Source organism: Leptidea sinapis, chromosome 25 (genome assembly GCF_905404315.1).
Source record: "Leptidea sinapis chromosome 25, ilLepSina1.1, whole genome shotgun sequence".
In the NCBI taxonomy this organism is placed as follows: Eukaryota; Metazoa; Arthropoda; class Insecta; order Lepidoptera; family Pieridae; genus Leptidea; species Leptidea sinapis.
This window is the reverse complement of record NC_066289.1, coordinates 5,316,930-5,331,115: the sequence shown is the minus strand read 5'-3', so window position 1 is coordinate 5,331,115 and position 14,186 is coordinate 5,316,930. Positions and strand designations below refer to the sequence as shown.

General features: G+C 36.3%; 1 protein-coding gene across 2 annotated transcripts in view; it reads left to right on the top strand.

Moving 5' to 3' along the window:
• LOC126972102 (zwei Ig domain protein zig-8-like) overlaps nt 1-14,186 on the top strand; it is a 235,091-nt gene that overhangs the window by 203,964 nt on the left and 16,941 nt on the right. The gene's annotated exons all lie outside the window — the stretch shown is intronic.

Here is a 14,186-nt window from a genome sequence, read left to right as displayed (position 1 = left end):
TTTAGCAGCTACAAATGCATTTTTGTAAAATTTTGAACAATAGTCAATTTGGTTTCACCAGGGGCTTATCAATAATTAACGCAGATATTAGGCCCATTGTACACACCTTTGACGCCAGGGTGAAGTCATAGGACGCATTACGCATGAAATTGTGATTTGTCCATAGCATTTGATTCGTCTGTCATGAAACTTTACTCCTTAAATTAAAGCATTGTGGACTAAAAAAAGGGTTGTGTGATTTTATGATACCACGGTAAAAGTGAAACTTTTTTTCACATTATAGACATTTAACTAAAAATTTTTGGCATAATATTCCACTAGCTGTGTCGTTTACCAAAAGCAAATAAAAGTTTCACTTTAATAAATAACAACATTTACATTAAACACTGACAAAAACAAACAAAATAGCGTGGAGCACTGGCACAAATGAGTAAATAGTCTATACACTACACGGTCAGCTGCTGCGAACTATAGGCGCCGACCAACCGTCACGCGACATGCACCACACAGACGAAAAAGTTTGAGACTATGTAATAAAAGTTTTACTTTAAAAATACAGCCCTAAATCTGTTAAAATCATATTTAAGCGAAATATGTAAGTTTTCCAAAAGGAGTGTGGATATTGTATTCAGTGCGTGCCAAGGCATGGGTACAAGAAGGGTACAAGTATAATAATATATTATATTATATAAGTAATTTTGTTTGAATAGTTCTCCAAATATTGATTGATACGGGGAAAATAAAATATTAATATGTAGCCCGAACACTTATACTAATCTTATATCTTTAAACGAGCAATTCTTGTATATATATATATATATATATATATATAATCTGAATCTCGGAAACGGCTCCAACGATTTTCATAAAATTAAGTATGCAGGGGATTTCGGGGGTGATAAATCGATCTAGCTAGGTTTCAATTTAAAAAAAATGGTTTTATCCAAACATAATATATAATACATAGTATATACAAAGGTAAATTTCGCCACTATATACAAGACTATTATAGCTCAGATGGGACATTGGGTGATCCGGAAAGCAGAAGACCCCGGTTCGAATCCAGAAGTCCTATTAGTTTTTTTTTGTTCAAGTTTTGTACATTTTTAAAAATCCGAGCAAGGCTCGGTCGTCCGGATATTAAAAATAATAAGACGAAAAATCAGCAGTGAACTTTTTAAACCAGCAAAGGACTACTCCATATTAGGATTAAGAGATCCAACTCGCCTTCTGATGCCATACTGTAGAACAGCGCTTCATCAAAATAACGCAAATGTTATGTGTATTAGGGTCTTTCACCACCTTCCAAAGAATATTAGAGAGATACCTAAAACATTAATGCATAGAAAATTAAAATTATGGCTAATAGATAAATGCTTTTATAGTTAAAAATAATTCTTTAGCCAAAAATAATAGTTTTTAAATGTAATTTTTTGAGAGGTACCTACAAACTATTGTTTATTTTATATTATATTATTAAATTAAAGCTATGTAATGTGTATTAATGACGTATAAATATAAAATTTCCAATATTGACAATCAAATATTTGTATGTCGATATATTGGCGAATTGTGCTGTACACCAATTAATTGTAAACAACTATGTTACCACGATTCATACTAAATAAATCATTTCATTTCATTTCATTTCATTTCATTTCATTTCATTTCATTTCATTTCATTTCATTTCATTTCAGTAGTTGTTGAGTTAAGTACGTACGTGTTACAATTTACATTTTTTGCATTATTATCTAAAGTACCATTCAAATCTTTCACACTTTACTTTAGGCATTTTATATCAAAAATAGCACTTCTTCTCCATATTTACTTTAAAATGTTAAATTACACGTTCATCCGTTGGCGCAACTTTTTTTAAAAAGTTTCTCTTTATGAATTAATATAATATATTACTTCGTATATATTATATAGACACATTAAATATATTTCAATAATTTTTGAATTTTACGTGAATAAAAAAATAACGATATGTTGCTTTTATTTAACTTTCTGTTGCTCTAAGGAAAGCAAAATTTCAAGTTTTACTTGATATTTTACGAACTATATTCACTAAAAGAAAAAATAATTGAATAATCAACTATTTTCCCACGCGTTGATCAACGCAAGTGAATACAAAGTAAGTTATAATATCTTTTGTTCGACTAATAAGCTTATTTTATATCAGTTATTCCTAACGGCCGTTCCCAATATACTATCTACAGATAGAGAAAAATTACGACCTTCTACTGTCAGTAATTAGCTCACAATAATCTGAAGCTGTCCCAATATACTCGTTAAGGCCTTCTTATCGCCTTATATTGGGACGCGTAAATTGGAATTTCCATACAAACTTCTATCGCTGGTAAGCTATACATGGCACACAGCATGTACGGATAAGGTGAGTTACCTTCGATAAGTTTATTGGGACAGAAAAGTCAACGATAGTTACGATTTTTATCTCAAGTAAGAGATAGAATGAATATCGGGAACTGCCGTAGTGGGTAGACTACGGGTCACTAGGGAACCTGGTTTTCAGAATAATTCCTTTGATTAAGATTACGGAAGACTGATTTACACCAATATCGTCATAGGAACTAACAGTACTGCCATAATTGTAAATTGCAACCAAGTGTAAAATCTAAATTGATTACATTTGCAGTAAACGAACTGCGTCCAATCTAATTATTACATGTCGTTGATCATCAATGGTTCGCATTACACCCTGTCTGACATTCTCGCCGTGTCAAGTCATAGCTATAAACCGATTAAGATAAGCTATTTTGTAATTGGATCCATAATTGTTCATTTGAATTTGCAATTCTATGTTCACTTTCCATCGCATTTATATAAAGTTTATTTCATAATACACATTATATCATTTTCACCTCTCCAGCTCGAGAAGTGCACTATTGCTACGTGAAAACTCACAGCAAAAACGCTTTTTGCTGCGAGCGACAATGCGATCCGGTGCGTTCCGAAACTCATTTTAGCCTAGGATATTATCTCAGTGTCACAAAAAATTATATGTTACTAATCGAAATTTAGATTTATAAATTTTACTATTGCCTTTTCTAAAGACTTAATCTTTAAAACAAATTCTAGTAATGATATTTATAATAAACATTGTAAAATATTATCTTAATTGTTTCTCTTACTATAAGCTATAACACTTTTCTTGCTAGTCGAAGTGAAAAGTTGTATGTTTCACACGAGAGCAAATTTTTGTCTCGTGTCTTTAAATCACTCACTACCTCAGTAGTCTATATTAAAATCCTACGACCACTTCGCCAATTCGAGATTTAAAGTCAGCACCCGCAGCAAAAAATAACTTTGCTCAATTGTTGAACAAATAACTATTATCAGTTATATACATCCAACCTAATAACTCGAACACCATTTAAAAGCAAATGCAAAAAAGAGACTTATTTTATTTTGATTAATTATAGATTTTCAAGAACATGAAATATGCAGTAATGTTGACGTTATGTACTATTGTTATGTACTATTAACATAGACATATTTGTTTTCTTAGAACAGAATAATATAAAAATCTTGATTATAAAATAGAGGTTGATTGTATAAGGGTGAAAATTTGAAGTTGTATTCATTTTACCAGTGGGTAACACACAGTTTGCACAGGATGCCGACTAGATTATGGGTACCACAACGGTGCCTATTTCTACCGTGAAGCAGTAATATATAAGCATTATTGTGTTTTGGTCTGAAGGTCGCCGCAGCTAGTGAAATTACTGGGCAAACGAGATTTAACATCTTATGTCTCAAGGAGACGAGCGAAATTGTAGTGCTGCTCAGAATTTTTGGGCACTGCATTGTAATGGGCAGGGTGTATCAATTACCATCAGCTGAGCGTCCAGCTCGTCTTGTCTCTTATTTTCATAAGAAAATAAAAACTTTTCAATGCTGAGTTAGATAAAAATAATAATAAATGTCAAAAAAATAATTTAAAACTATTTAGGGGTGTGGTCACCCTTATCATTTAGGGGTATGAAAAATAGATGTTGGTCTATAAAACCAATATATATAATATGCACACAAAATTTCATATAAATCAGTTTAGCGGTTTCGGAGGAGTTTGGTAAGAAACACCGCGGCACAGGAATTTTATATATTGCATTTGCGGAAGTCTAGTGCTGTTTAAATTGTTATAAAAGATGATCTTCAATGTTAATTCTGCTGTGGTTCTCTCGTTGACACCTGCACGTTATCATTCCGGCGTAAGACGATTCCTTTATTTTCATTAATTATATTCCTTTTCTCTCTTGATAAGAGGGCGAGATTGAGGGCGTCCAGCGTGCATCTCGATTCCCGAATATCTTTCCAACAGATTTCGCTTCACCGAAAGGCTGTTCAAAACATTTCGTGTCCGTTTTTGACAACTGGCAGGTTTTATTATCCCTCTTTTCAAATGGGCTACTTTACTTCTATCTCAACAATTACGTAAGTAATGCCTCGTAGTTGGGATCCATTCATTAATGTGGCCCATTGTACTGCTGCAATCGTCGGGAAGTTACGGTAAATTCTACATAACATATGCAAAGGCAGCAACTACACAATTGTTCCTGTTTTGCATCTATCTATTTTGAGAGTTGATATTTGTAGAAATTCTTTTGTTTGTTAAATCTGTACATGTCATAAAATTGTCAGCGTGGTGTGTCCTTGCCTTAAATATAAAAAAAAAACATATTATACACGCTGTAGTTATGAAATCACTGCATAAAAGTTTTCAGAAGTTTTATCTTTTTGTCTCTCCGGTTGTGGAAGCTAATTTTTGAAACGGCTTAAGCGATTTGCTTGCTTTTTAATTTGAGTTATAATACTCAAGCAAGCTTTCCGTTATATTTAGTGATTATAATATAAATGGTAATGTGTGGTACTTTATGTGTACTACAAATATATGCGCTTGCTAAAGGTGTGGCAATAACCACGTGATGGCGGAGCGGTTTTGTGGTAAGAAGTGAAACAAAGGACAGGCAAATGTAAGAAACGACTTAACTATTACCTCTTGCAAGCGGTATTGATGTGGACGTGGACTATATTTTGGAGCACGGCACACACTGTATTGTTGAATAATTGCGTCGTAATGAAACGCGGTGCGGTAGGTATATTCACTCGGTAGCGAACTACTAATTAGCGGCATCTTCTCCGTGTGTCAACGAAGACAGACTGGCGGTGTGTTCACTCGCGTGGTGCCACGGACGAACTGTTTGGGTCCTTGCATCGGAGGCTATTCTCTGGCCTGTTTTCTACTAGATGAACTAGGTCGTGTAGATGGATAAGGCTTAAGTGAGTGAAGGATGGATATAAGGAGTAAGGTACCTGTGGCGCTGACAGATAAGTTAATCGAAATATGCCAAAACCTTTGCAGGTAAAGCTGCGGGCAACCGCACGTACTAAATACTACATAACACTATTAATTGATGCTATTATATGTGAATATTAATAAATATTGAACCCACGTAAATCAGTACACATCTAGCTTATTTTAGAAGCACAAAAATCCAAATTCAAGATGTAACCAAGAGAGAAGAAATCGTCTTAAAATTACACATTGATAGCCCGGTCGATTTTCATCAGCGATTTTAAAAAGCAATTCCGTTTTACATTCAAAAGGGTAAACTCAAAACGATTGATACACCTCCACGATTCTAAAACACCGATCGTACGTGTTATATCAAAATTGTTTCATATCCTCTTTCATGTCTAGTGTGCATGAAATTGTGATTACATTCGGAGTGCAGTTAGAATAGACAGATATGAAAGTTATTCAGCTTTTAGAGCTTTAATAACATTTCGGGGGTTTAAGCTTGTGTATCTGCCTATACAAATTGTTACAAAAGAGTTTTACTACAACTATTTCGATGAAAGCTCGGGGTTTGAATGGTTTAAATCGTTTACAGAGCTTATCGCTCCGATTACTTGACGTCACTGTTTGTGATTAATCAAAGTGATGGTTATAATTAACATTGACGCCACAGCGGCTGTACCACGAATCATATTTGTTTAAAAATTGATATATTATGCTCCTTTTTTTTCTGTGCGGTTAGAAATATAACTTATACGTCATATTGTTACACAAGAGATACTAAAACAATTAAATTTTAAAAATCATGAACGTTGTGGGACTCGAACACGCGGCCTCTCTTTTTAGTTTAATTTGTGTTATTAATCCCAGAAGTGAGGGTTATCAAATCAAATATTGGGATTGAGCAGGTTATCTACTGTAAAGTAGACCCTGTCAGCAGCCTCCAGACCCAACCTGAGACATGAACAAGACATATCAATATTTATGAACGTGAACGTCATTCGAACGATTAGCACAGCGGAAGAGCGCTCTAACAGAACGCGCGAGGTCGCGGGTTCGTTTTCCGCATCGTCCACAAATTTTGTTTTCAAATTTAATTTGTGTTATTAATCCCAGAAGTGAGGGTTATCACGTCCTTAAAAACAAATTGTTTAAAAGAAATACTACTAGGATGAAGTATATTCGTGGATATGACAAGCAAATAATAATCCCATAAATGAAGGTGACCACAATCAACAAAAACTGTTATGAATAAAAACTATGAGCACTTTATTATCATATGAAAATCAGATTTTCGGTTGTACTGGTTGCAACATTCAGTTTCAATTAACACCATACATTTTTCATCCCCCACCCATATATCTGGGTCAAATTCCCAATGTTTACGGTCAATGAGATCACAGCAGAATTATAACGCATTTTTTTTTTTATCTATACTAATATTATAAAGCTGCAGTGTTTGTTTGTTTGTTTGTTTGAACGCGCTAATTTCTGGTACTACTGGTCCGATTTTAATGATTATTTCAGTGTTTGGTAGTCCATTTATCGAGGAAGGCTGTAGGCTATTTTTATTTATTTATTATTATTTTTTTCAAAATTAGGGATCCGTAATAAAATTGCTATTTTGTAACACAAGGTGTAAAATCGAAAACCTATTTTTGCGTGCGCTGCAAAAACTATTGACAATAGAACAAAATGATGTACAGGCTATAATATAGGCAATATTTTATTACTTATAAAACTATCGCGTGAATTATACTTTATATGGCAAAACAACGTTTGCAGGATCAGCTAGTAATGAGATAATTAGTAAGGTGAGTTTGTGCCGTATAGATCAGGTCCTAAATGTGGTAGACCACAAGCTGCTTATTTGAAAAGCTTAGAATGGATATTTAAGCTTCCTGGTAAATATAATAATAATAATAATCCATCAATCATGGAAAACGAGTTGTTGATTTGACACCCATTTATATTTACTGACGGTATTTTGTGCACAGACAAATAATATACAAGTAAAGGGTGCAAAACATATGAACATATTCTCTAGCGGAGGTACAGCAAGATAAATCAAATCAATATCGCTTTATTCATGTAGGTCAGACCAGTGGGAGGCTCCTTTGCACCAGATACCGATCATGGGTACCACAACGGCGCCTATTTCTGCCGTGAAGCAGTAATGTGTAAGCATTGCTGTGTTCCGGTCTGAAGGGCGCTGTAGTTAGTATAATTACTGGGCAAATGAGACTTGACATCTTATGTCTCAAGATGACGAGCGCAGTTGTAGTGCCGCTCAGAATTTTTGGATTTTTCAATAATCTTGAGCGGCACTGCATTGTAATGGGCAGGGCGTATTAAGTACCTTCACTTGAACGTCCTCGTCTCGTCCTTAATTTTCATAAAAAAAGAGGTCACGAAAATGCCACTTAAAAAAAATTACCGACACTTTGTCAAGTGTTAAGCTAATGAGAAGAAAGGGCGGGAAACTCATGGCTACTCTTTTGAATGAACATTTACATTTTCATAGTTTTACAAATAATTTCAATTACAATATATTATGTAAAGTGATACAACAAAAATATTCAAACGTCAAATACCTCGTAGTTAATACCTACACGATTAAGTCAAAAAAGTAAATGTAAATTAATACAAAATAAATGTTATTGAGAACAGAAGATGCATCATCCACATAAACACAGATATTTTGCGTGCATTTTATATGGCGATGGAAAAGCGAATCTATTGTGAATGTAACCAACTTAAGTCGTAACCGCTTCCACTGAGCCAATAGTTCAAGTTACGTCACATTCATAAATCTTGATATGTCTTGTTCAACTCTCAGGTTTACCACTACGCGTTTACCACTAAAAAAAACCCCATTTGCCGTATCACCGCTCTTCGAGAACACTTCGCTTAAAGCCTCGCCTAGTATCGGAATACTGGGTCTCGAAATCTCGAGCAATTGCCAATTCCGTGGCCATCTGGAGGGCAAAGCCAAACTGGCTTCAAAGAAACTGGGCGTCATAAATAGAGCACGGCAATACTTCAAGCCGGCCCACATTCTAGCGCTCTACAAAGCGCAGGTCCGGCCTCACATGGAGTATTGCTGTCATCTCTGGTCTGGCGCACCCCAGTATCAGCTGGATTCATTTGACCGCGTACAACGCAGAGCAGCTTGAATTGTCGGGGACCCAGTACTCTGTGAACGGCTGGATCACTTGGCGTTGCGTAGAGACGTCGCTTCATTGTGTGTCTTCTACCGCATTTATCACGGGGAGTGTTCCGAAGAGCTGTTCAACCTGATTCCTGCCGCCGAATTTCACCTTCGCACGACACGCCACAAGTTACGATATCATCCCCACGATCTGGATGTGTGGCGGTCCTCCACAGTGTGGTTTTCAAGGAGCTTTCTTCCTCGTACCACGAAGCTGTGGAATGAGCTTCCTTGTGCGGTGTTTCCGGGACGATACGACATGGGTACCTTCAAGAAAAGCGCGTACACCTTCCTTAAAGGCCGGCAACGCTCTTGTGATTCCTCTGGTGTTGCAGGAGAGTGTGGGCGGCGGTGATCACCAGGTGACCCGTACGCTCGTTTGTCCTCCTATTCCATAAAAATAAAAAAATAAAAAAAGTTGTGGCTTCAGCTACAGGTAGATCCTGTTACATTACATGTTACGTTTCATTTACAGTTGATAACCTGCTCAACTCCAATATTTACATATTAGGAAGTTATTAGTTACTTTAAAGTGATAACCTTCGCTTCTGGTATTAATTACACAAATTAAATTTGAAAGAGAGGTCGCGGGTTCGACTCCCGCATCGTTCACAAATTTTGTTTTCAAATTTAATTTGTTTGGTCTCTTTTGTAAGAATATGACGCGTAAGTTATATTTTTAACCGCACAGAAAAAAAAACTTAGCCTACATCGATTTTTAAACATATATAATTGTGGTACAACTTTTTTTTTATGAAAATAAGGGACAAGACGAGCAGGACGTTCAGCTGATGATAATTGATACGCCCTGCCCATAGCAATGCAGTGCCGCTCAGGGTTCTAGAAACCCCCAAAAATTCTGAGCGGCACTACTACTGCGCTCGTCACCTTGAGACAAGATGTTAAGTCTCATTTGCGCAGTAATTTCACTAGCTACGGCGCCCTTCAGACCGAAACACAGTAATGCTTACACATTACTGCTTCACGGCAGAAATAGGCGCCGTTGTGGTACCCACAATCTAGCCAGAATCCTGTGCAAAGGAGCCTCCCACTGGTGGCCACAACTGTGGCGTCAATGTTAATTATAACCATCACTTTTATTAATCACAAGCAGTGACGTCAAGTAATCGGAGCGATAAGCTCTGTAAACGATTTAAACCATTCAAACCCCGAGCTTTCACGGAAATGGTTGTAGTAAAACTCTTTTGTAACAATTTGTATAGGCAGATACACAAGCTTAAACCCCCGAAATGTTATTAAAGCTCTAAAAGCTGAATAACTTTCATATCTGTCTATTCTAACTGCACTCCGAATGTAATCACAATTTCATGCACACTGGACGTGAAAGAGGATATGAAACAATTTTGATATAACACGTACGATCGGTGTGGAGGTGTATCAATCGTTTTGAGTTTACCCTTTTGAATGTAAAACGGAATTGCTTTTTAAAATCGCTCATGAAAAGCGATCGGGCTATCAATGTGTAATTTTAAGACGATTTCTGCTCTCTTGGTTACATCTTGAATTTGGATTTTTGTGCTACTAATAATATAAGCTAGGTATTTACTGATTAACGTGAGTTTGATATTTATTAATATGTACACAGAATGGCAACAATTAATAATGTTATGTAGTATTTAGTATGTGCGGGCGACCGCAGCTTTACCTTTGCATATAGGTCTTGGCATATTTCAATTAACTTACCTGTCCGCGCCATACCTTACACCTTATAAACGTTCTTCGCTCACCTTTACCTTATCTGTCTACACGACCTTGTTCATCTAGTGGAAGGCAGGCCAGAGAATAGCCTCCGATGCAATGACCCAAACAGTTCGTCCGTGGCACCACGCGAGTGAACACACCACCAGTCCGTCTTCGTTGACACACAGAGAAGAATCTAATTACTTGTTCCCTAGCGAGTGAATATACCTACCGTACCGCGAGTCATTAAGTCGCGATAATTCATCAATACAGTGTGTGACGTGCTCCAAAATACAGTCCACATCAACACCGCTTGCAAGAGGAGAACAGACAAATACCGGGTAGATCGTTCCTTACAATTGCCTGTTCTTTGATTCTGGGCACAAAACCGCTCCGCCATGACGTGGTACTCATAAAATACCACATATTACCATTTATAATATTACGAAAGCTTACTTGAGTATTATAAGTGTAACACATTATACAATATAAACTTATGAACAAAATATTCTTTTCAAATAAATTATTTCAGCAACGAAGTTCGTTCCATAATCTATTAAATATTTCAGTGTTAATGAGCACCACAGATATATATGAGCTGCAGAGAACTTAATGCGTGTAGATCAATGTTGAATATTGGTGGCAGGAATTGGGTCAATAACTCTTCGTCCTTAATTTTCTATGCCCGCATCTTTTTCCTATATTGTTAACAAGATCACAAAAGTACTGTACTGTGTCTCTACAGTCATAAGTATAGATTTTGCAATGTAAAAGGGTAATCTTGGGGTATTTAAATAAAACACTTTTTAAAGGTTTAAAACGCGTGTAATTGTAACTTTGTTTTTTTCATTACATTTTTGCGTAAATGGTTTTTTTAGCCCGACGGTTCAAGACCTTTCCAGATCTTGTTTTAAGGGGGACTGCAGATGAAATGAGTCAAGATAGTATTTATCATAGTTGTCATTATGAAGTTTAGCACCATTTTTTACATCGGAGGTGGAATTTACTGTAGACAGATGGTTTTTGGCAAAATTTACTGAAAGTGCCCTCTTCTTTTTTGGAATGTGTAGTCTTGGGATTTATTTTATCCCACGCACACTCAAGTATTACACGAGTGACCGTTTCATCCTGGGCTAGACAGCCCCTCTCACCTACGATTGTCTGAAAGAAAATTAAATATTATCATCATAAAAAAAGACACCCAAAGCTGGTTCATTTTGCGATAGCCTCATTTAAACGTAAGGTATTGCAACTATAGGATAATGATTCTTTTATTATTATCGTATTTTTATATACTGTACAAGTCATTGTGTTAAATATAAGTGTCCAATGGAAATGATTCTTATTTATGTTGTGTGCACTATTTTTGTGCAATATTTTAACTTTAAGAACGTACTGTGTATGTGTTGTTTGTTGTACCTTTTAATAAATAAATAAAAATGCAAAAACCTTAATTTTGCTTTTATAGGAGCACAATTCGCTAATAATGTTTTCTAGTTATAATATTACTTTGCTAACAATGGCCTCTGGAATAAACATGGCTTTGTTGAACATTATGAAGTTTTGGGGCATTTTAAAGTTAATTCATTTGCAAGACATTGATTGATTTATTTAAGACTGGCAAATATTATTTCGGATATCATAACAGCTGTTCTGTTTGTGAACTGAATGAAATGTTACAGACAGTTATTGTTTTGGATCACTTGCTAAATCTGTGAAATCTTCATTCAAATCGAGATCTAATACTGAGATTACCATAAACAAATAGATATAAATTCTTAAAATAGTATTCTTGGCCTCTTAATTCAGTATAATTGATGTACCTATAGATTTGCATTCAGTAAATATTTGTATGTAGTTTACCAACCGGTTTACAATTGCATCTTAACTGTAGGTGTACATATTTTTGTAGAAACTAGCAGATTCCTAACAACATAGGAGTAAAAAAATGTTTTATTTTATGAAAATAAGGGATGAGACGAGCAGCACGTTCAGCTGATGCTAATTGATACGCCCTGCCCATTACGATCCAGTGCCGTTCAGGATTCTTGAATAACCCAAAAACTCTGAGCGGAACTACAATTGCGGTCGTCACCTTGAGTCGAAAGATGTTAAGTCTCATTTGCCCAGTAATTTCACTAGCTTCAGCGCCCTTCAAATCGAAACACAGTAATGTTTACACATTACTGCTTCATGGCAGAAATAGGCGCGGTTGTGGTACCCATAATCTAGCCGGCATCTTGTGCAAAGGAGCCTCTGGTAAAGATTCACAAAGTGAAGTCTAAACCTGTTTCTTATATCAGATGGGGTAAACGAGCAGAAAGCTAACGACGAGTAAAAATCACTAAGTGCATCGCAATACCTATGATTTTAATGATGAATTGCTGGGCTTAATATAAGAGTATGCTGCTTCCTTGACAATAATACGCCAGAAGTGGATTTCACAAAGTGGCTTTGTGAGGAACATGCTGAAGTGACGTCCAGTAGTTAAATTCAGCTGCGGGTAACTAAACTAAAACAATTTCTCTAAAAACTCTTTTTATAATTTATATGCAACACAAATACCCCAAATCTATACAAAATTGCTGTCGCTTTGAAAAGTCTTTACGTTTGTGTGAAGGTGCGTTGTTTTGTCGGAATTTCTTTATTTACATCTCTACCACCCGCAATTTCCTGAAATAAAAAAATGCGTCTTTTTATACCAGTGGTTAGACCAGTGGGAGGTTCCTATGCACAGGATGCCGGCTAGATTATGGGTACCACAACGGCGCCTATTTTTGCCGTGAAGCAAGCAGTAATGTGTAAGCATTACTGTGTTTCGGTCTGAAGGGCACCGTAGCTAGTGAAATTACTGGGCAAATGAGACTGAACATCTTATGTCTCAAGGTGGCGAGCGCAATTGTAGTGCCGCTCAGAATTTTTGAGTTTTTCAAGAATCCTGAGCGGCACCGCATTGTAATAAGCAGGGCGTATCAATTAGCATCAGGTGAACGTCCTGCTCGTCTCGTCCCTTATTATCATAAAAAAAATATATAGGGATGCGTGAGATCCTATACTACACACATAATATTACAACTTTACCATTTATATTAATTGATTTCTAAGTCTTTATACACTCAAAACTTTTTTGTTATTAATGACATACTAGCTTCTTGTAAAAAAAAAACCATTATTTTTTTATTCATAAAATTAAATGAAAGGGAATTTGTTTGAATTTAAGTGCGTTTCTATTGCTACGTTTAGTCTTGATTTTATAATTCTACCAACCATTTAAATAAAATTAGCAACAAAATTGAATTGCTAGATATTCTTTACGTCATGGAGCGACGTCATTTGACGGCAAATGAAATGCAAAGAGCTGTAGGGATATTGCAAGCGGGAAGTAATCAATCTCAGGTATCTCGGCATTTTGGCATTCATAGAAGTGTTATTTGTCGTCTTTGGCAGCACTACAATAATACAAGGGAACCCACTGAACAGTATTCAGGCCGTAAAAGGAGTACAACCACTCGGCAAGACCGGTACATACAACTGACTTCAAGACGCCAGCCTATGTTAACCGCTTGAGAGATAAGTTTGAGGCCACAAAATTCAAGTGGTGTTGATGTAAGTCCCCAAACTGTGCGAAATCGACTGCACGAGTACGGCCTACGAGCTCGACGCCCAATTAGGTGCCCACCGATACGTCACGGGAATGGCGCTCGTCGAAATGAATGGTGTAGAGAACGCAGAACATGGACCCAGGAGCAATGGGATAAAATTATGTTTTCCGATTAGTCGCGATTCGAGTTTAGGCCTGATACAAGAAGGGTGCGAGTGTACCGTCGGCCCGGAAATACTGAAAGGATCTGGTGCATTCAGGAAGTTAATCCATACAGCGGCTCAACAGCTATGGTATGGGCGGGTATTATGAAGAACAGGCGAACTGAGCTCGTTTTTGTAAATGGAAACAT